Genomic DNA, 21965 nt, shown 5'->3' with positions numbered 1-21965 from the left:
TCCAACGGGGATTTTTGCAAGCTCTCAACTTTATCTGAGTTCCTTTTTTTTTGGAGCCGGGAATAGTTTTACGAGATATATTCTCAGGTTTTTTCGGTAAAGTCACGTGGAAAACATTCCTTGGTTTGCCCGTAAGATGCAAATGTACAAATTTCGGCAGGGAAGAGGAACTGCGATAGCAAAATGTGGAGGTGCGTCTTATGCTCAGGTAGGCACGTACGTATGTTGAATTTCTTCATTCGACGCCGTATATAGCCAACCGTGTTAATCGTAGGTGCGGGGGGAAGGAGGTGTGTGTGTGTGTGAATCAATGTTTCTACTGCAACTCTATTGACACAGTGCACGAGCTTTGGGCGCGTCTTACTTTCCGGAGTACTCCGTAATCAAGAGAATACGGTAACTGAATTCCACGGCGCTTCTACGCTCTCAATGTGTACACGGAGGGGGGGGGGTGGCAATGGGTCCGTGTCGTGACTTGGATGACTGACTCGTGGTTGTGATGGAGACGGGAGTGTGTGTACATTCAACTGGCTCACAGCTGTGCTAAATAACGTGTTTTTTCCTCCCCAAAAAATATATAAGTTTACTATATATATTCCACGACAAAGATAACCCGTGTAGCCTCCATATGATTTTTGGGGCAAGTGTTGTGTGCGAAGACATTGTTTAGGCCGACACGGCGCATCAGCCGGTGGTTGTGGCCACAACCACCCCCGGCCGCCTTTGTCTCCCTCGTACTGATGTTTTACACATTAATAAAGACAGTAGCGGGTTTCTCGTTTACAGCCGAGGCTCATGAAAGTCGATGATACGAATGAAAAATCCATTTAAACAAAAACACGTGCCCTTCTCGGTGGACGGGTTAAAGGCAAGTTTTTAAGTTTCAAGTTTCATTTATCAGGTATAGCCCTGTGAACCATGCGGCTCTTAAGTCGGGTGCAACCGCAACAAACAAAATAAGGCAACCACGTGCACGCCCCTCATACGCTGTTGAACGTAACTAGGGCGTCGTGAGTGAGTTTTACGGGGACACGATCTCCACGTGCTCCCTCGTGTGATTCCATCCAATCGCGGACATACTTCCATTCACTGATAATCTACGTCACTAAGTGAAGGGGGCGTGGCAATTCAACCACGTGTGACAGATTTAGTTGAATCGCAAGCGGTTATAAGTACAGCTATGTGGTAAAGACACGCAAAAACACTTCATACCTCACAGCGCAAGACTCCACCGGTGGCCGTTACAGAGACATCGTTCCGTTTTGGAAAAGTGTGATAGTTGCTCGACTTATTCTGGACAAGAGGAAAACGAAGGCGACAAAGGGAAACAGATTAATGGCGGTTGCGAGGAAGTCGCCATGGGAACCATTGGCGTCACGTGGTTGGCATTGGCCCTGGTCCGGTGTATGAAATGAAACGCCCCCTAACTTCTGCCCCCATCTAATTCACCCCCCCCCACCCCTCTTCTGCGTATCCCGGCGCCTGGGCTCCTATCACACCGCAGGCCTCAGAGCAGTCGCACCACCTGCAAACTCGACGACAGCTAAGGCCACGAGGCACGGTCACCGCTTAACAATCGACGACAGCTAAGGCCACGAGGCACGGTCACCATTTAACAATCGACGACAGCTAAGGCCACGAGGCACGGTCACCATCTAACAATCGACGACAGCTAAGGCCACGAGGCACGGTCACCGTTTAATATCTTTGTAGACGTTAACTCTAAACGCTGAACGGAATGGTGCTCGCGATACGATCTGACGCGGCCCGCGCCGGGCGTTCTTCCCTCGCGCTCAACTTGAACACTGCACCAACATTTTTGGAATTGACTGAGGATTAAAAAAGAGGTGTTGGGAGTGGGGGCAGGGGGAGACAGTCGCCCTCCAGCAACAACGGAGGGCAGAAGAGCGATGCTCACAATAACGAGCGGTGTGCCCGGCGGATAAAATACAGCAAGTTGGCACAGTATGGGGGTACAACTGATGGTGCATCTACCGGTCATCTCAGTTAGCGAAGCCTTCGACGCTTCACGTGGCCTCAAAGTGCACCTGGCCTGGCACAGGCCCCCGTGGTGACGTCACCGTCGCTTAGTGGCGATTTGGGGGGTGTTGGTATTGGGGTGTAGGGCTGGTGGAGAGTCCCCTCCAGTCCAGCACCCCCCCCCCCCCCACCGCAAGGCAACTACGGCGCTGATTGGTCGCCTCGCGCTTTTTTCTGGCTTCAACGTCACACTGCACGCCAGGCAACGTACTCGGTCCACCTGGTGATGGGATCGTATCGTGATTAACAGAAGCGTTGCTTATTGCGCGTGTAAATATATAGGCACAATATGCCAACTTTCTGGCCTCCCTTAGGTGCAATGCCCGAAGCGTCTTCTATTAAATCTTATGATTATATATATATGCCATTGCTGTTCGGGCGATATTAGAGACGTGTGTGGTGATTTTTCAAGCTTTTTTTGCATTCAAATCTGCAGCACGATCACTTGGTAACGACGTTGGCACCTGAGGCTGGCCCTGCCGCACTTCGAGTGAAATCAACCCAAGCCCCACGGCTGCCACACGTCTGGGAACGACCAAAACATCGATCACCTAAAGCTCCCTTCTTGTCCACCCCAACACCAACCCCTTCCAGCAAACCACAAGCGACATGGAGATGTAATCTCCCTCGCCTGGAGCGCAGGAGGGACGTGGGTTCGATTATTTCCAGACCCTGGCGATGCCTGTTGTTGTATACAGCGTGCTTAAAAAAATGTTTAACACTTACATGGGACTGTCGTTTTTAATGGAAAAAGCAACGGATAATAAATTGTAACATGATAACAAATGTGATGTTAATAGCTTCAAAAAGTCAAAGAGTCTCCACTTGTTCGCCATCACTGCCACCACGTGCCTGGAATCTTCTCCAGGTGGTCTCCAGAGGACATTTCTCGAGGTATTGTTGCAAATTCTCAGAAGTGTTAACATTATTTTGAAGCACCCTATATCTGGAGTCCGCGTGTTTCCCCTCTCTCTCTCTCCGTGGTGGTCGCAGTGTGGATTTGTATCCGGGTTCCTCCGCTTCTGCCCTCATCCTCCTCCCCCACATTTAGAAACAACACGCGTTTTGATGATGTGTCTGCTGCTAAAAATCCCCACGTGTGATGATGGCGATGTAAGCCACTTCGATGATCTATCATGTGTGGCCGGTTCGCCTCTGAAAAATAGCTCAGTGGGCTTTACCTGCTATCATTTTTTCAATATATAAATATAGACATAAATAAAGCAGTGACCAGGGTGGTGAATAACCCCCACGATCTGCACGGCACAGTCAGTCAGTCAAGAAACCAATAAATTCGTGTTTTCCTAATTACATTTTTCATAATTTTAAGGGTAGAATCGGCTATATGTTGTGCCACGTTTCAGCTCTCCATCACCTGCACGAACATCTTAAAAATATAAACTCATCGCCCGTATCACGTATCGGATACCAGCCAGGCTGCCCGGAGTGCTCATGGTAAATGATGGCCGCATGTGCTCACGTGACCTCTGCACGTGCTCGCGCTGCGCGCAATACCGAGATGTGACCGCGAGGCGGCGAGATACCCCCCATTGCGTTTCCCGGTGTACGTCCAGTCCTCTCTTAACGCGAATTCACACAGCGCGGTTTCTCGCTCTACGTACTGCAACGCGGTTCTTCCGTTCGAGGACACTTTTCGCAAAACGCGGAACGTGCCCGTTTTAAGGCTGTTTCTGAGCTATCCATTCCTGGATAAAGGCCTATCACCCCCCCCCCCCCCCCCATTCGTAGGGAGGGAGTTAATTTGACGATTCATCACCACGTTGGTCATTGCCGGGGGTTGGTGAAGCGGGCAGCACAGACGCAGGAGCATTGAAGTTCAGTACAACCACTGTAATGATCTCCCTGCATCAATAAAGATAGCAACACTGCAGAGGTAGGAATAACAAATGCGTACGATTGACCACCGTTCATCTAAAATTGCTCTCACTTTTCAGATTGTGCTCCTATTAATATTATTATTTTGCCAGAATGTTCTTTAAATATTGGCGATCATAAAAAGGAACGCTCACAAGACTTATTATTTTGACACTACTAAGCAGATTACAGTGGCGTCACTGGGGTTGTTGTCACCCAGTGCAGTAACTCACGGTGTCACCCCCCATGGACCTCCTCCCGTACCAGACCATACATAATCCTTAGTAATGTTTCTTGGACTAATGTTACTCGTAAATCGTAATTCCCGTATATCACTGAATGTAATGGCAATAGTAGTGACAAGAAGAACTAGCAAAATTACAATTACACCTTTCAATTACAATATCATACAGCCTAAATGTACTTTTTCATAGTTAAATGTGGTTAAAGTGATGATTTGGTAAGACAACAATAGAATTCGAAGTAAAAAAAACGTTAAAACATTTAAGAACTCCATTAAATCAGATATATATATTTGCAAGAGAGTGAATAAAATGAAATAACTGAATTTAAGATTTAAGTTATATTTCTAAACATGTATCAAGAACCATAGCATTCCTGCAACCTCATGTTTTAAATTGTCAATTTCTCTATTTAGTTATTAAAGAGTTATATAATCAAAAAGTGCTGTACATGTAAGTTTATTATCAATTTTAATCATAGAATAATATGTAATATAGTTGTAAATTGCCTAAAGATAATATTTCTTAGATTATATGAATACTAACAACAAAATAGTTTTGTTAAATCTTTCTACATTGAATTACAACATTAATTAGTTACAACATTTTTAGTAACTGAGGAGAAGCCTTTGTTATACTATTACTCTTAGTTCTTTCGGTAAAGTCACGTACTGAATTCTCAAAAAGTTATTGATTATAGGTTTACAAATACTAATTACCACAATATTGTAGCTAAAACACCAGAAAATTTGACAAAACCAGCGACTATAAAAACACGAGCAGCAACGAACACGACAGCGCGTGCAGACGAGACCACGTGACTCGAAGCGTCACTGTGATTGGGTAACAACGACAGCTCCGACCGGAGCGCATTAGAAGGTTCAAAAGGTAAATTAGCATAGAGTTTTAGCTTTGTAGGTATACTGATACAGTACATGTAAGCTGGGCTTACGAAAAAAAAATTGTTGTTATAACTAACTACAGGGATATTTTTTTATTAAAAATAATAAATTTCTGCAGAAAGACTGCGACAAAAATTGTTATAGGCAGTCATTTTGTTGTCACCCCCTCTGATGGTGTCACCCGGTGCGGTCCCCACCCCCCGCTAGTGACGCCACTGGCAGATTACTTTTAGTGCTCCGTGTCCAGGAGGATTGTGAGCAGAGGATGGGCATGACAGCTGCTGTCTCGCTATTTCCTGTTGCAGAGTAACAACGGGTTCGCTACTGGCGAAAGTAAAAAAAAAACAGTAGTTTGCTATATCTTGGTTAGTGAGAATTGTTTTATTATGTTTTATTTTTATTATTTTATTACTTCCCTTCTACGTGACTTTACCGAAAGAACCAAGAAGATGAATCCCTGCAGTCACGAAAGCTTTAAATCGAAATATATCTTGGTTCTTTCGGTAAAGTCACGTAGAAGGGAAATCATAAACTTTCTGTATTATCAGTTTCACGTAGAAGGGAAATAATAGACTTTACCGAAAGAAACAAGAATATAAATCCCTGCAGTCACGAAAGCTTTAAATCGAAGTAGTTTGCTACTTAAATGAGCATTGCACCATTGATGCTCATCTCTTATTTACAGCTCTGCTGAGCCGGTGGGTGTAAATTCCACATTCTTATGGCGGGGGGCGAACCTAATTCATAAGACAACCATTGCCGACAATTCCCCCAACAATTCGTAGCAGTCATTTTATCGACCTGTGAGAGGATGATGGGCTGAGTCAACCCCCCAACCGGGAATAGAACTCGCAAACCTTGAGACTCCGAGCCCGTCTGGCTCCACGGCTCGAGGAGCGCACCTGGGCCGCGGTGATTCACTTGTGCGCGACCCAGTGACATATTTCGGCGCACGCGACATAAACTCTCCACGCGCACACGCCGTTCGTAACTCAGCTGGCGATGATAAATTCAGCGGTGGTTTACACAGCGCCCTGTTTATGGCGCTGCCAAGCGAGTGAGTGATTGGGCGCACGTGTGCCTCGATAATGAGCCCTATATTTCATGCCATGCGGAACAATAGCTCCCCCTCGCCTCCCCAAGACCTGGCAGAATACAATTATGAAGTGCATGCACTGTTAATAAGTACATGCTATATATATATTTTTTTAATCATATTTATGAAAACTAAATATTGGACAATTTGGGTTGCCATTGCTGCTGCGAGTAAGGTTCACCGTTATACATAGGGTAGTGTTTTTGCCTTTGACGATGTTTTTGGTCCGTAAACCTTACAAGTACTCCACGTAGGATTGGCACGGTGCTGATGCTGCTTTAATTTTCACGTGTGGGAGGTCAAATGCTTTGGGAGGGGTTGACCCAGCCCATCATCATTCCGGGGTCGATAAAATTAGTACCTCTCTGTGGGATGTCGATAAAGGTTGCCTTGTGGATAAACTAGCCGCTGACAGCTAATTGTGGAATTTCCAACTTTAATGGCTCTCTAATTTCCCATTCTTCCTTTTTTCTCTTCTCTCTCCCATTCTTTCTCATTCTCCATTCATTACATCCTTGACTACTCCGCTTCCCTTGGTATAACCACGGGTACAAGATCATCATCAAAATTAAAATCACAATCGACATCATCACCATCTACAACATGATCATCATCATCATCGTTACGATCATCATCAATCTTAGCACCGATATGAGTTTCACCATCTGCAGGAATCTTGACGCCACTGAAATCTGTCCCCCACCTTGATCCAACTCGCGAGATGTACGTCCCTGGTGTAAGTCCCGTCCGAATATCGGTGTATCAAAGAGAGATGCGTTCTATATTTTTTTGGCGCAGGAACAAAACAAAAACCCAGAGTGACGGAGCAGCGCTGTTCTGCTCGGGCGAGACATTTTGAAGGTCCCCTTTGTAAATATTTGGGCGTCGTATTTGAACGTTCGTTGGCTGCAGTTTCCCCCCTTTGGCGTCCCTCTCGGCGCTTTCTTCTCCCGTGAGATGACAAGTTTATGAAAGCGGTGCGGAGACGCTTTCATCATCGAGGAGCTCACCCGCCCTCGAGTGGGTGACCGGGTGGGTGGGTGGGTGACCGGGTGGGTGCGTGGGTGAATGGGGTGGGGGGGGGTGGTGAGGAATGAGCGGGCGGGTGGGTGGGTAAATGAGTGTGGGGCGATGACACAACACGAAGCGCTAGTGCGCTAGAGTTCGATTCCCCACCACGATGGCTGGGTGTGTGTGGTCCTGAGAGCCTGTGCTGAACGCTGTTGGGCGCAGAAGCATCCGCGCGCCAAGGATGTTGATTCACGACGGCGCGCTTGCCAGCGCGGCCGACGTGAACAGGGGCTTTCGACACTCCAGATGCCTGCGGCGTCTCATTAGCCCCTCCCCCCGATCCGACACCCCCCCCCCCCACACTTCGACCCCGTCCCCACACCCCCACGCGTTTCCGTCGGGTGCTGCCGCTGTGAGTGGAGCGGTGGCGCAGTGGTTAGCGCGCAGTGGGTTCTAAACCCCGCACACCCTGGTTCGATTACCGACCACGGGAGCCTGCGTCGGCGATGTGTGGGTCCATTCGGATCGATCTTTGAACCCTCGACGGCGTCAATCCCGCGTGGACCGGCGTGGTGAAGCACGGCACGACGCACCCTGTGACTGCATTGGTGCGTGTGGAGGGGTGGGGGTGACGTGGGGGGGGGAGGGGCGGATTGGGAGAGAAGCCTTTATCCAGCAGTGGATCGACCAAGGGATGTATGATCATGGAACGCAAAGGTCGCAGTCTGGAAAGTTGACCTCGGCACGTCTAATCCGCAAAGCGCGTCCCGTGTTTATTATCCCGAATCGCTCAGCGCGTGGCAGCGCACCAAATAGTCGAATCCTCAGAGCTGCAATTCGTCTGACTCGAGTGACAAACAAAATCAATGCGATAATGCAACGGGGTTTTCATGCAGTCACTAGTGACCGGGCTGAGGCCCATCTTCTCTCTCTGGACTGGAGAAACGAGTTTAATCACAGCTCAATCTATGCGAGAGTGTGGGTCTCTATGCGCGTTGTTGAGTCTCTGTGTGGGCCTATGGTTCTCTATGTGAGTTTATCGGTCTCTATGTGAGTCAGTGGGTCTCTATGTGGGTTGTTTATGTGAGTCTGTGGGTCTCTATGTGAGTCCGTGAGTCTCTACGTGGGTTTCTATGTGGGTCTGTAGGTCTCTACGTGGGTCTTCATGTGAGTCTGTGGGTCTCTATGTGAGTCTATGGGTCTCTATGTGAGTCTATGGGTCTCTTTGTGAGTCTATGGGTCTCGATATAGATCATCGGCGAGCGACCCTGAAACCAATCAACTGGTCCCACTCGACAACACCCCCCGCTTTAATCTACCGGCGGCTAAATCCGCATTCGAACCGCGGATGCATCAGCTGCGTCGGCTTAGTGCAGGCAACAGGGCCATTACGAGCCACCCAGCCCACATCTGACACATTCTTTGAGAAGCCCGGGGCTTGTGTGCCGGTCACATGCCCTTGCCTTCCGTGCCATGCGCACGGGGCTTGGCACCAGCGTGACCCTCCACTCCCCTCCCCACTCCCCACGTGTCCCAAACGACGGGTCCCGTAATCCAACCGTGGAGATCTCCGCTCTCGACCCCCCCCCCCCCCGATTTCCCCCCGACACTGACCCGCACGCTCCCGCCGGCCCTGGCTGGCTCTGGCCAAGCACAGACCACAGACTCACATAGAGACCCGCTGACTCACATAGAGACCCACTGACTCACATAGAGACCCACTGACTCACATAGAGACCCACTGACTCACATAGAGACCCACTGACTCACATAGAGACCCACAGACCCACATAGAGACCCACTGACTCACATAGAGACCCACTGACTCACATAGAGACCCACTGACTCACATAGAGACCCACAGACCCACATAGAGACCCACTGACTCACATAGAGACCCACTGACTCACATAGAGACCCACTGACTCACATAGAGACCCACTGACTCACATAGAGACCCACTGACTCACATAGAGACCCACTGACTCACATAGAGACCGATAAACTCACATAGAGACCCACTGACTCACATAGAGACCCACTGACTCACATAGAGACCCACTGACTCACATAGAGACCGATACACCCACATAGAGAACCACAGACTCACATAGAGACCCACTGACTCACATAGAGACCCACTGACTCACATAGAGACCCACTGACTCACATAGAGGACCACAGACCCACATAGAGACCCACTGACTCACATAGAGACCGATAAACTCACATAGAGAACCACAGGCTCACATAGAGACCCACTGACTCACATAGAGACCCACTGACTCACATAGAGACCCACTGACTCCCATAGAGACCCACTGACTCACATAGAGACCCACTGACTCACATAGAGACCCACAGACCCACATAGAGACCCACAGACCCACATAGAGACCCACTGACTCACATAGAGACCGATAGACTCACATCGAGACCCACTGACTCACATAGAGACCGATAAACTCACATAGAGAACCACATACTCACATAGAGACCCACTGACTCCCATAGAGACCCACTGACTCACATAGAGACCCACTGACTCACATAGAGACCCACTGACTCACATAGATGACCACAGACCCACATAGAGACCCACTGACTCACATAGAGACCGATAGACTCACATCGAGACCCACTGACTCACATAGAGACCGATAAACTCACATAGAGAACCACAGACTCACATAGAGACCCACTGACTCACATAGAGACCCACTGACTCACATAGAGACCCACTGACTCACATAGAGACCCACTGACTCACATAGAGACCCACTGACTCACATAGAGACCCACTGACTCACATAGAGACCCACTGACTCACATAGATGACCACAGACCCACATAGAGACCCACTGACTCACATAGAGACCGATAGACTCACATCGAGACCCACTGACTCACATAGAGACCGATAAACTCACATAGAGAACCACAGACTCACATAGAGACCGATACACTCACATAGAGAACCACAGACTCACATAGAGACCCACTGACTCACATAGAGACCGATAGACTCACATAGAGAACCACAGACTCACATAGAGACCCACTGACTCACATAGAGGACCACAGACCCACATAGAGATCCACTGACTCACATAGAGACCGATAAACTCACATAGAGAACCACTGACTCACATAGAGACCCACTGACTCCCATAGAGACCCACTGACTCACATAGAGACCCACTGACTCACATAGAGACCGATAGACTCACATAGAGAACCACAGACTCACATAGAGACCCACTGACTCACATAGAGGACCACAGACCCACATAGAGATCCACTGACTCACATAGAGACCGATAAACTCACATAGAGACCCACTGACTCACATAGAGACCCACTGACTCCCATAGAGACCCACTGACTCACATAGAGACCCACTGACTCCCATAGAGACCCACTGACTCACATAGAGACCCACTGACTCACATAGAGACCGATAGACTCACATAGAGACCCACTGACTCCCATAGAGACCCACTGACTCACATAGAGACCCACTGACTCCCATAGAGACCCACTGACTCACATAGAGACCCACTGACTCACATAGAGACCCACTGACTCACATAGATGACCACAGACCCACATAGAGACCCACTGACTCACATAGAGACCCACTGACTCACATAGAGAACCACAGACTCACATAGAGACCCACTGACTCACATAGAGACCCACTGACTCACATAGAGACCCACTGACTCACATAGAGAACCACAGACTCACATAGAGACCCACTGACTCCCATAGAGACCCACTGACTCACATAGAGACCGATACACTCACATAGAGAACCACTGACTCACATAGAGACCCACTGACTCCCATAGAGACCCACTGACTCACATAGAGACCCACAGACCCACATAGAGACCCACAGACCCACATAGAGACCCACTGACTCACATAGAGACCGATAGACTCACATCGAGACCCACTGACTCACATAGAGACCGATAAACTCACATAGAGAACCACATACTCACATAGAGACCCACTGACTCCCATAGAGACCCACTGACTCACATAGATGACCACAGACCCACATAGAGACCCACTGACTCACATAGAGACCGATAGACTCACATCGAGACCCACAGACTCACATAGAGACCCACTGACTCACATCGAGACCCACAGACTCACATCGAGACCCACAGACTCACATCGAGACCCACAGACTCACATAGAGACCGATACACTCACATAGAGAACCACAGACTCACATAGAGACCCACTGACTCACATAGAGACCCACTGACTCACATAGAGACCCACTGACTCACATAGAGGACCACAGACCCACATAGAGACCCACTGACTCACATAGAGACCCACTGACTCACATAGAGACCCACTGACTCACATAGAGACCCACTGACTCACATAGAGACCCACTGACTCACATAGAGACCGATAGACTCACATAGAGACCCACTAACTCACATAGAGAACCACAAACCCACATAGAGACCCACTGACTCACATAGAGGACCACAGACTCACATAGAGACCCACTGACTCACATAGAGACCGATAAACTCACACAGAGACTCTTCACATAGAGACTCATTCACGAAGCTGCTCACGTCCCACCCTAAATCGCATCCACGGCACAAACCGCGTCGGCAGATGCGGGCTACCCGATGCACACATGGGAAATCAATAAATAAATCACCTCTCCAGGAGCAGTGTGCGACTGTGGCCATGCAGAACAGGCCGTAACACAACGCGTAACGACGCAATGCCCCGATCCACACATACGACGAAGGAGACATCATCACAGTGACACCACTCCGCTTGGCCACCTTCAATGTGAAATTGCAGTCGTGGTTCTGACATCCACATCAGCGGCCACCGTACGAAAGAAGACGACGAGTGGCCAAACCTGCACCTTTACTCTGAGTTCTCAAGCCTTCCCCACCCACCGCCCGGCTCGTACGCACTACCTGAACAGGTACCCCCAGCACCATCGCTGTATGCGGTAGTAGATGCGTTCCAAAAAAAAAAACCCGGGGGGAGCGCACAAAGCGAAACCGCACAGCGTGGGCCGCACGGTCACTCATCTCACAATGTCACCGCACCGGGAGGCAGCTGCCCGCCGAGTAGCGCACACAGTACACACAGCACACACAGCACACACAGCACACACAGTACACACAGCGCACACAGTACACACAGCACACACAGCACACACAGCACACACAGCGCACACAGCACACACAGCACACACAGCACACACAGCACACACAGCACACACAGCACACACAGCGCACACAGCGCACACAGTACACACAGCACACACAGCACACACAGTACACACAGCGCACACAGTACACACAGCACACACAGCACACACAGTACACACAGCGCACACAGTACACACAGTACACACAGCACACACAGTACACACAGCACACACAGTACACACAGCACACACAGCGCACACAGTACACACAGTACACACAGCGCACACAGTACACACAGCACACACAGCACACACAGCACACACAGCGCACACAGTACACACAGCGCACACAGTACACACAGTACACACAGCGCACACAGTACACACAGCGCACACAGTACACACAGCACACACAGCACACACAGTACACACAGCGCACACAGTACACACAGCACACACAGTACACACAGCACACACAGTACACACAGCACACACAGCACACACAGTACACACAGCGCACACAGTACACACAGCGCACACAGTACACACAGCACACACAGTACACACAGCACACACAGTACACACAGCACACACAGTACACACAGCGCACACAGTACACACAGCGCACACAGTACACACAGCACACACAGCACACACAGTACACACAGCGCACACAGTACACACAGCACACACAGTACACACAGCACACACAGTACACACAGCACACACAGCACACACAGTACACACAGCGCACACAGTACACACAGCGCACACAGTACACACAGCGCACACAGTACACACAGCACACACAGTACACACAGCACACACAGCACACACAGTACACGCAGCGCACGCAGCGCACGCAGCGCACGCAGCGCACGCAGCGCACGCAGCGCACACAGCGCACGCAGCGCACGCAGCGCACGCAGCGCACACAGCGCACGCAGCGCACACAGCGCACACAGCGCACACAGCGCACACAGCGCACACAGCGCACACAGCGCACACAGCGCACACAGCGCACACAGCGCACACAGCGCACACAGCGCACACAGCGCACACAGCGCACACAGCGCACGCAGCGCACGCAGCGCACGCAGCGCACGCAGCGCACGCAGCGCACGCAGCGCACACAGCGCACACAGCGCACACAGCGCACACAGCGCACACAGCGCACACAGCGCACACAGCGCACACAGCGCACACAGCGCACGCAGCGCACGCAGCGCACGCAGCGCACGCAGCGCACACAGCGCACACAGCGCACACAGCGCACACAGCGCACACAGCGCACACAGCGCACACAGCACACACAGTACACACAGTACACACAGCGCACACAGCGCACACAGAACACACAGCGCACACAGCGCACACAGCGCACGCAGCGCACGCAGCGCACACAGTGCACACAGCGCACACAGCGCACACAGCGCACACAGCGCACGCAGCGCACACAGCGCACACAGCACACACAGCACACACAGCGCACACAGCGCACGCAGCGCACACAGCGCACACAGCGCACACAGCGCACACAGCGCACACAGCGCACACAGCGCACGCAGCGCACGCAGCGCACACAGCGCACACAGCGCACACAGCGCACACAGCGCACACAGCGCACACAGCACACACAGTACACACAGTACACACAGCGCACACAGCGCACACAGAACACACAGCGCACACAGCGCACACAGCGCACGCAGCGCACGCAGCGCACACAGTGCACACAGCGCACACAGCGCACACAGCGCACACAGCGCACGCAGCGCACACAGCGCACACAGCCAACACAGCGCACACAGCGCACGCAGCGCACACAGTGCACACAGCGCACACAGCGCACACAGCGCACGCAGCGCACACAGCGCACACAGCGCACACAGCGCACGCAGCGCACACAGCGCACACAGCGCACACAGCGCACACAGCGCACGCAGCGCACACAGCGCACACAGCGCACACAGCGCACGCAGCGCACACAGCGCACGCAGCGCACGCAGCGCACACAGCGCACACAGCGCACACAGCGCACACAGCGCACACAGCGCACGCAGCGCACGCAGCGCACACAGCGCACACAGCGCACACAGCGCACACAGCGCACACAGCGCACGCAGCGCACGCAGCGCACACAGCGCACACAGCGCACGCAGCGCACACAGCGCACACAGCGCACACAGCGCACACAGCGCACACAGCGCACACAGCGCACACAGCGCACGCAGCGCACGCAGCGCACACAGCGCACACAGCGCACACAGCGCACACAGCGCACACAGCGCACACAGCGCACGCAGCGCACACAGCGCACACAGCGCACGCAGCGCACACAGCGCACACAGCGCACACAGCGCACACAGCGCACACAGCGCACGCAGCGCACGCAGCGCACACAGCGCACACAGCGCACACAGCGCACACAGCGCACACAGCGCACGCAGCGCACGCAGCGCACACAGCGCACACAGCGCACACAGCGCACACAGCGCACACAGCGCACACAGCGCACGCAGCGCACGCAGCGCACACAGCGCACACAGCACACACAGCGCACACAGCGCACACAGCGCACACAGCGCACGCAGCGCACACAGCGCACACAGCGCACACAGCGCACACAGCGCACACAGCGCACACAGCGCACACAGCGCACACAGCGCACACAGCGCACACAGCGCACACAGCGCACGCAGCGCACACAGCGCACACAGCGCACACAGCGCACACAGCGCACACAGCGCACACAGCGCACACAGCGCACGCAGCGCACACAGCGCACACAGCGCACACAGCGCACACAGCGCACGCAGCGCACGCAGCGCACGCAGCGCACGCAGCGCACACAGCGCACACAGCGCACACAGCGCACGCAGCGCACGCAGCGCACACAGCGCACACAGCGCACACAGCGCACACAGCGCACGCAGCGCACGCAGCGCACACAGCGCACACAGCGCACACAGCGCACACAGCGCACGCAGCGCACACAGCGCACACAGCGCACACAGCGCACACAGCGCACGCAGCGCACGCAGCGCACGCAGCGCACGCAGCGCACACAGCGCACACAGCGCACACAGCGCACACAGCGCACGCAGCGCACGCAGCGCACACAGCGCACACAGCGCACACAGCGCACACAGCGCACGCAGCGCACGCAGCGCACGCAGCGCACACAGCGCACACAGCGCACACAGCGCACACAGCGCACACAGCGCACACAGCGCACACAGTGCTGTATCTGTGCATCTCTGTGTGTGTATATCTATATCTGTGTGTCTGTCTCTCTGCATGTATATGTGTGTATCTGTGTATGTATCTGCGTCTCTCTCTCTCTGTATGTACCTGTGTTTGTATCTCTGTATGTCTCTCTGTGTGCGACAGCTACTGCCCGCCGAGCAGCGTACACAGTACACACCGCATTACACAGCACAGTACACACCGCAGTATACACACAATCCAACCACACCGCACCACTATTGCTAGACCCATAATAACCACACAATGCAAACAGACCTCACCACTATTGCTCGACCCCCAAACCTCACGAGCCCCATGTCTGGCGCCCCACTCGATCAAATTCTGAACTCGTGGTTCGCTCGTTGGCGTTTCGCTCGCAGCGTTGACCGGCGAGTGACGTCGCTCCACTCCGCTGCTCGATCTTTGGGGCTGCTATTGCCGCTGCGCAAGAGGGAGGGGAGGTGGGCGAACGCCAAGGGCAGCAGGCGGCGCGGGTGAAGAGCTCACATTCCTGGGCTCAGCACACACGTGTGCGTTGTGTGTGTGTGTGTGCGTGAGAGTGTGCGTTGTGTGTGTGTATGGGGAGCGGTAATGTAGCGGTTAGCGCGCTGCGCTATGAACCTGGCGACCCGGGTTCGATTCCCGCTCACGGCTAACACCAGTGACGATTATCTAAACCGGTACTGGGCCTCCCCTAGGTCGACTCAGCCTTAAATGAGTACCTAGTGCGGTGTGTAAACATCGCCACTGGGGAGACAAAGGCGGTCGGGCGTGGTGTTGGCCACCCACCCCCTCGTGTGCCGTGCCGGCCTTCATAGGTGCTCGCTAACAGCACTTGCCCCAACAGTCTGTTAAGGCTACACGGGGGATCGTTGTCTTCGTTTCGTGGAGTCTTAAGGGCAGCGCTTATGAGCTTAAGAGAGCGGGGAGCTCAGGTTCTTATCCCCTGTAATTGACGCGGTGTTTTTAAGACGGGGGGGCGGGGGGGGGGGTAGGGTTGAAGGTCGCGTCAGCAGTGGCGATTCCAGGACGCGCTCGAGGCGAGATGCAAATAAAAAGAAAATGCCCCCGACCCGCGCCCACGGACCCGGCAAAGCCCCGCAAAGCCGTCTGGAGCACAACGTCGTCTCCACTTGGTTGTAAACGACGGGGGAGGTGGGGAGGTGAGGGCTACGTTGGCCTCAGCGTCCCCGTGTCTTACTGGGGATTCTTGTAAGGTGTTCGTTCCGAAGTGCGTTGTTTGTTTTTGTCCTTAGAAGTTTTTTTTTGGGGGGGGGGGGGGGAGGGGGGGCAGTTGGCTCCCCATGAGGCCGCGATGGGGCCCACTGTGGCCCATCCCTGACCGATGTGGCCGCTCCTCTGCATCGTGAATAATAATTCATTAACGATGATGATGATTTCAATTTGCATTTGTAAAGTGGCGCAATTTTTCATCCGTAGATTCCCCACCAATGCGCATCCCGCCGTGTATGGGAAAGCCTGGAAATCAACAGAAGCCTGCAGGGTGCACGGTCATTACTAGCCATGGGGTGAAGGATATTTAAAGAGTTGAGTTTTTAAAAGACAGACTTAAATAGTCTAACGACTCCGATTGATTTATGAGGAAAGGCAACGCGTTGTTCCATAGTCTGGGAGCTACACCGTGGCAAAAGCCCGATCACTCACCCACTAACTCACTCACCCACTCCCTCATCCACTAACTCACTCACCCACTCACTCACCCACTAACTCACTCACCCACTAACTCACTCACCCACTCACCCACTCACTCACCCACTAACTCACTCACCCACTAACTCACTCACCCGCTCACTCATCCACTAACTCACTCACTCATCCACTAACTCACCCACTAATTCACTCACCCACTAACTCACACACCCACTCACTCAGTTACCCACCCACTCACCCACCTACTCACCCACTCACTCACCCACCCACTCACTCACCCACTCACTCACTCACTCACCCACGAACTCACTCACCCACCCACTAACCCACTAACTCACCCACTCAACGATAAGACGGCTTCAACAGCTTCAACGACTCTGACTTTTTACCAACGGCGCAGAGCGTTGTTCCATCGTCTGGGAGCTGCACAGTGGCAAAAGCTGCGTCACCAGAATAGTCCCTCGAAGCATCAGTCACGAATACGGTAGCGACGCAACTTGATACAAAAGTTCCACTCGTCTTGGATGAACCTTGCGAGAGTCGTCGTGACCAGCTCGTGTTGGCCGACGGGCACACGTCCGGGCAGAGCTAATGCGTGAACACGTGGTTTTTAACCTTCGCTGGAACTCGTTCAGAAGGGGCGCCACCTGATATTCCCCGCACCTCCGATTAACGCTGTTGGCTACGTACGGTTGCGAAATAGTTGAAACACATACCTACGGTACTGGAGGTGGCTGGGATGACTTGTCTTCGTGTGCTCACCCTGAATGCTACATTCTGCGAGCGAGATGAGACTTCAAAGCCTTCGGAATTTCCTCTCGATTCTCTCTTTGTTCCAAACTCTGATAACACTGGCATAAGGTATTCCAACGGTTTTAAGGTAATTTTTGGGTGCTGATTCCAAATCTGGCATCAGTTTTTGTCTATCACATCAGGTTTTTGAGATATAAAATATTGCATTTTCGATCAAAACTGCAGAAGAAAAATATTAAATAAATGTGGATATCTACATAAAATGATATTATAAACACACTATCCTAAAAATACAGCACCATATTTTAACACTAAAGCAGTCACTGACTCGCAACAACTTGCAATCATAAGTGACAGAGTCAATTTCGGGTAAAATCAATGAAAATGGGGTATGCCGATAGCATAAAAATGAGATGTGATAGAGCAAATCTGAGATCAGATTTGGAATCAGCACCCTGAAATTATTCTAAAACAGCTGCAAAAGTCCAGGCCAGAAAAAATGTTTTTTTTTTGTTGACCAGTGTAATGAATACCAACCTCGCTCAATTCAAGACGCGTGCTACAATCTCCTCGATAACAACTTTGACGGTGCCTTTTGTTGCTGGCCGCTTCACGTTGTGTGCCTCTTCTCAGCAAACTGTGGAGGGAAAAGGAAAACCCAAAAGTGATTGCAGGTCACGATACGTCGACTGTGCAGCTGCTGCTGCGGGTTCTGGCAGAAGGAAGGAAGCGATGGCAGTGTGCGGTCACCTCTTAATGACCTTGACTTTGATTCCTTCCCCAGTTACCCTGAGTATCTCGCTCTGCTGTGTATCAGGGGGCCAGTGGCAGGTTTTGTTTTACGAAACAAAAAGGACTTAAGTGAAAGTGTATCTTAGTTCAACGCGGATTTACATCGCAAGCTTACGGGGAGAATATCACTCAAGACGTTTTATGCATCTGACCACTGAACCCCCATCGACCCCCCCACCTCCCCCCAGTCCCCAGACTTCTCATGCAATCCCCACTGGGGGTCGCAAGGGTCGGCTGCCTTACCCCACTCACAACAAATCTTATGTTGTCGGAACGGGCAATATTTGCAGACCCATCTCGCCTTGAAAGATAAACACGCTTTGCTTTTTTTAGATGGGCGGGGATGCATTACCGTGGCCGATGTCCATGGATGCATCCTCGGAGAAGGCTCGCTTCATTTAGTTAACTACCTCGCCTGGTATGCCGGAGGGCGTGGGTTCGATCCCGACCCTGACGCCTGCTGCTGTATAGTTGGAGTTTGCGTGCCTCTCTCTCTCCCCGTGGTCGCGTGGATTTTTCTCCGGGTCCTCCGGTTTTTCCCTCGACATTTAGAATCAATGTGCGTTCTGAGTATTTAGCTACTGCTATAAATGTCCACGTGATGAGCCACTTCGTTGAGCTATCATTTGTGGCCGGGTCACTTCTGATAAAACACATCTATATATCTCAGTGGGCCTTACCTGGTTAAAATAATAATAATAATAATTAAGTTTTATATTCTTGGTTCTTTCGGTAAAGTCACGTAGAAGGGAAACCATAAAATAATAAAAATATAAAACAATAAAATTCTCACGACGTTTCGATTGCAACACAAGCAATCGTCATCAGGTGTGAAAACCACAGCAATAAAATTGTATTGTTTCCCTTCTACATGACTTTACCGAAAGAACCAACAATATGAATCCCTGCAGTCACGAAAGCTTTGAATCAAAAGTTAAGTTTTAGTTTCATCGTGCCCATCATCCCCATCCGAAACAAAGATTTTTTGAACGGGGGGCTTCTCCCGTTGGATCTTGCGCGTGTGCCACGCACGTGGCGCGTGACTCCCTGACCCCCGAGAGGGAGGACAGCACTGGGATGAGCTAAACGGCAAAAGCCGTGCCAGAATCTAAATGAAAAAGTGTCCACTATCCAAATTGCAACTTTGCCAAAATCAAAACACAGCCGCTCTTATTTAATGATAATAATGATAACAATTTTGGAATGTTTTTTTTTCAACCGTCAATGATTGAGAGAGAGAGAGAACACACTGGACATCGATCGTTTCCAATCGGCTGTCTTGACCACGCACCTCTGATTAGCGTGATTGGCTGTGTACGGTGCGAAAGAAGCTCAACATTTATATAGTTTCATACGCACTACTTCGTCATTGCTCCTTCTCGCGACGCGTCCGGCCCAAGATCCCCCCTCGCTTTGGTGAACGTTTCGGGCAATGGGCCTTCTTTATAGCACACACATGCTGTTGTGGTGTTCATCCACGTAATATTAAGAAAGACAAAGTTATCCCGTATAGCCTGTAACAGACTGTTGGGGCAAGTGCTGTTAGCGAGCATCTGCTGCTGGTGATGTTGCTGCTGCTGATGCTGCTGATGATGCTGCTGTTGATGATGATGCTGATGATGATGCTGATGATGCTGATGATGATGCTGATGATGATGATGCTGATGATGATGCTGCTGATGATGATGCTGCTGATGCTGATGATGATGATGATGCTGCTGCTGATGATGATGCTGATGATGCTATCTGTTATTTTGTCACCCGCATAGTCAGCGCAGGAGACTATCGGCGCCGGGGTGAGACCTGAGTCCCGCTTCGATCGTTGGGGCCACGGATATTGGAGGATCACCCGACTCCTCCTCGCGGCTCGCTCTGACCGGGCCGTGGAAAGTTCACGGGAGCCGCGGTGAAAGATTCCCTCTCGTGGGGGGCCGGAGGTGGGGGCAGGTGGCGGGAGGGGGGGCGACAGCGTTTCGCACATGCCGTCTGTAAGCTTGGCAAGTGAACCCCAAGGGACCTCTGTTATCGCCACAGATCTGAAGGATGTGGGTGTTTGTGGGGGGGGGGGTGGCTGTGTGTCTATCTGTGTGTCTGTCTGTGTGCGGGGCTGTGTGTGTCTGTGTGTGTCTGTCTGTGTGCGTGGCTGTGTGTGTGTCTGTGTTTGTGTCTGTCTGTGTGCGTGGCTGTGTGCGTGGCTGTGTGTGTCTGTGTGTGTGTGTGTCTGTGTGTGTGTGTGGCTGTGTGCGTGTCTGTGTGTGTGGCTGTGTTCGTGTGTCTGTGCACGTGTCTATGTGTGTGGCTGTGTGTGTGTCTGTGTGTGTGGTTGTGTTCGTGTGTCTGTGCGTGTGTCTATGTGTGTGGCTGTGTGTGTGTCTGTGTGTTTCTGTGTGTGTGGCTGTGTGTGTGTCTGTGTGTGTGGTTGTGTTCGTGTGTCTGTGCGAGTTTGACCCCCTGGGTGTTGAGCGCCTCCGGGGCCTCGAGCAGACGCGTGGTGAGAGGTGGGTGGGTGGTGGTGGTGGTGGTGGTGATGGTGGTGGTGGGGGGTGGTCGAGGGGAGTTGGGGGGACAGAAGAGATCCGCATCGGTGAAACAGCACACGGCTAATCCGGCGTTTTGGGGTGGCGGGGGGTGGCGGGGGGTGGGAGCTTTCGCCACGCGGCGACAGCGTCGGGGTGAAGGGGTCAGGATTGAACAGTTTGGGCTGCACAGGTACAGAGGTTGGGGTTAGGGGTGGGCAGTTATAGAGTTAGAGATGGCCAGGAATAGGGGTACGGCAAGTATAGGAGTTAGGGTTATGAATGGGGGGGGGGGGGGGGGTGGTTATAGGGGTTGGGGTTATGGATAGCCAGGTCATAGGGGTGAGTGTTGGGGCGCGTAGTTATAGGGGATAGGGACGGGTAGTTATAGGGGGATAGGGATGGGTTTGCTATAGGGGTTAGAGACGAGTAGCTATAGGAGTTAGGGACGGATAGTTATAGGGGATAGGGACAGGTTTGCTATAGAGGCGGGTAGCTATCGGGGTGGTCAGTATCGCTGCGTCAGCGAGTGTGCGATTGTCGAGATGGAAGACGGCGGTTTCTCTGCAGCGAGCAACGCTTGCCACGAGAGAGAGAAGAGAGAGA

Source organism: Lampetra fluviatilis, chromosome 14 (genome assembly GCF_964198595.1).
Source record: "Lampetra fluviatilis chromosome 14, kcLamFluv1.1, whole genome shotgun sequence".
NCBI lineage: Eukaryota > Metazoa > Chordata > Hyperoartia > Petromyzontiformes > Petromyzontidae > Lampetra > Lampetra fluviatilis.
Note: the sequence above shows the minus strand (reverse complement) of the source record.